The 2,980-nt window shown below is 42.0% G+C and overlaps 1 pseudogene; it reads left to right on the forward strand.

The window, feature by feature from the left end:
• Positions 1-1,944: 1,944 nt before the first annotated feature.
• LOC124721547 lies at positions 1,945-2,124 on the forward strand (annotated as a pseudogene).
• The last annotated feature ends 856 nt before the right edge of the window (positions 2,125-2,980 follow it).

The following is a 2,980-nucleotide window of genomic DNA, read 5'->3' on the forward strand; positions in this document are numbered from 1 at the left end:
CTTTCCGTTATGTTTTCTAATTGTGAGTGGAATTGCTCACCCTGTTCACTGACTCGTTTTAAATTGAGTGACGTCGTATGTCAGGGATTCGGTACATGATTCAAAGACCTGTACGCGTTAAGAATGAGTAGCGGTCGTTTGTTGCAACTTTTCAATATACTCAGGTGGAAGTACTGCACTGATTCTGTCCCTAAGGGCAGTAACGTCGCGCTTAAACATTTCAATGACATCCCGTAATTTATTGTCAGTTACTTCTTTAAACATGTCGATAATTGGGGTTAATTTCTGAATGTTACCAGTAAGGTATTCAACACGTTCTGCGTTGTCAGCACACAGTGTCTAATCGTCCTGCTAATCTTCTGTCACTTTCTGCAGTGTCTGCATGGTGTTGAGCAAATTTTTTATGACGCTTTGCGTCACGTTCGCTCAGTAGTCTAAGAAAATAATCTTATTTATCTTCAACTAGAGCTGGGGATGTCACCTCGGGATTTGGGTGTTGCAACTCATATTGCTGGGGAGGGTTGCCAAATACTGTTTCAGAACGCTCAGATGAAGCAATTTCTCTATCTGTGGAAGAATATTGCAAGAGAAATTGGTTGTCAGAATCAACCACATGGCTTTGTGAAGGTTGAATTAACATGAACGAATCATGGGAAACTGTTTCTAATTGGCTTACTGCATTCTGAGAATCCGAAGCCAGAAAGAGGAACGGATGCGGAATTTTGTGACTCTCTGGCGTCAATACTTGCCGCAACATTGTCAAATTCCTGAACACTTTGTGAAGTAGGAGGGTTAGCTGACAAAACTAGGTCATTGTCCGCTTGTTGCTTACGCGATTTTGAGGAACTGCATAATTATACTTTATCACTCTGTCGATTTGTTTAAGACATATTGAGAGAGACAATATGGCGGACAAAATTTCAAAATGGTCGTAATTCACAAGACAATATCTTGTAAACAAAAGGTAAAATATCTAGAACGGACACACAAATATTCACAAGCATAGTAACAAACGCAATATTACGCAACTAGCAATGCAGCGCACAGCTGAAGCAGTGATGGCGAAACTATGCTCGAAAACAAAGTCCACAGTTACGGAAAATATACTCAAGAATGTCACCACACAGGATGGTGAAAGTATCTAACCAAAATTGTTTCATTTTTAATCACTGGAAGTATCAATGATAAGATTGTTCCAAATTAATTATTCAAGATTGCGTCTGCGAACTTGTTTCTTTCACTCCTCCATTTTGCCAGAAATGAATCATGTATTTGACTCAGCAATAAAGTTTATGAGAATAATGCCGTTTGTACAATGGCATTAAAATGATACTGAAAAATCAACTTTTGGCCCTGATGTTTACTTAATGAAACTATATCTTGCATTGAATAATGCCGGTTGTGCAATGGAATAAAATTTGAAATAACTTTGCTCTGAGAACTTTAGTTATACCAAAATCGATTTCAGACTATGAAATGCACATACAGATTGCATAGAGGACTCTCTCTTTACTTTCTTTCATTGGTGGTTAACTTCACTACTCATTTTCATATTCAATACAAGCAAAGGATGTGGATTATGATTCAGACTGTTAGAATTAAACAATTTTGATCTCTAAATATGTATATTGTTAAAATTTTATGTCATACTCAAAAACTACCATTTCTAACACTTTTGTAGCAGGAATCAAAAATTTTTTACACAACACTTATTGCATCAAACCTAAGACATACAAATCCTAACTCTGAACATTATCTAACAAAAACCATTTTTGAAATCATTATATATCTTCTCTCATTTTCATGCTGAAGTCTGCTCAGTGTAACTTCACAGTGAGTGTGTGTACCACCTTAAAGCTATCACCCAAAGTCTGCTTCTTCCCGGCACCTAGCTGAGACTCCTGAGATATACCCATTCCACCTTGCCTTTGGCAACTACCAACTTTATTTTCTGGATCTACCCTGATCAGATCTTAGCACATACCTTTCAACATGATACGTCCTCCATTGCAGGACCACAATATTATAGTCATTTTTGGCTCATGACGGAGTGCTAGGCACGTGCTCCACCTCTGTTGCGGGTTGGCCCAGCATTGCAGTACCGCCGGGATCGGCCCACCTAAAAATTTAATCTTCTGCAGCGATCAGATATTCTGCTGGTGGCAAAACTAGTGGTAGTTGTCGATGTGCCCATCAGTTTTCTGCTGTCACGCCAAGTTATGCCATCGCATATGTAGCCCATGTGTGTAGTTATTTGGCGTTTAGGTGGACCACTCTCGCAGCTGCATTACACAAGGCTGGTAACTTATGGGGGCATGGAGCAATGCCCCTGGGATAGACAAGATTGCACCTAATGAACTCAATGCCCCATCACTACTCTGGGTATCATCACTACACTCCGCACGAAACGACACCTCTCCCGGTCACGATCGTGTTACCTATCGCCATCTATGTGAAGCTCCTACGTCCTTCTCCATCCTGGCCAGACTATACAATGTGGTCTTGTCCATAGGCTACTACCACAGAAAACCTACCATATCCTGATGTTCCTCAAACCTGACAAATCGCCATCCGCTGTCTCCTCCTACCGTCTCATCAGCCTTACCTTGGTCTTCAGTTAGGTCCTCAAATCCATCCTTACCCGACGCATCCAATAGCATCTCCACCAGTACCGCCTCCTTCCCGTTCCCAAGTGTGGCTTTCGGCCGTCTTCTTCCGATTATGACCTTCTCCTTCACCTCACTCATCTTCTCTCCGAACAGCTCAACTCCCGTCGCTCCGCCATCTCCCTCTCCCTCGACCCAGCGCGCGCCTACGACCGTGTGCGGCATTCCGGTCTCCTCTTCAAGCTGCAAACCTTCGCCCTTCCTATTAACTACGTCTGTCTGATTGGGTCCTTTCATTCCGAACGTCCTACTTATGTCACCATCCATAACACTGATTTCTACACATTCTACCCCTCTGCCAGTGTGCCCCAGGT

The sequence above is a fragment of the Schistocerca piceifrons genome, chromosome 1 (genome assembly GCF_021461385.2).
Source record: "Schistocerca piceifrons isolate TAMUIC-IGC-003096 chromosome 1, iqSchPice1.1, whole genome shotgun sequence".
Classification (NCBI taxonomy): Eukaryota; Metazoa; Arthropoda; class Insecta; order Orthoptera; family Acrididae; genus Schistocerca; species Schistocerca piceifrons.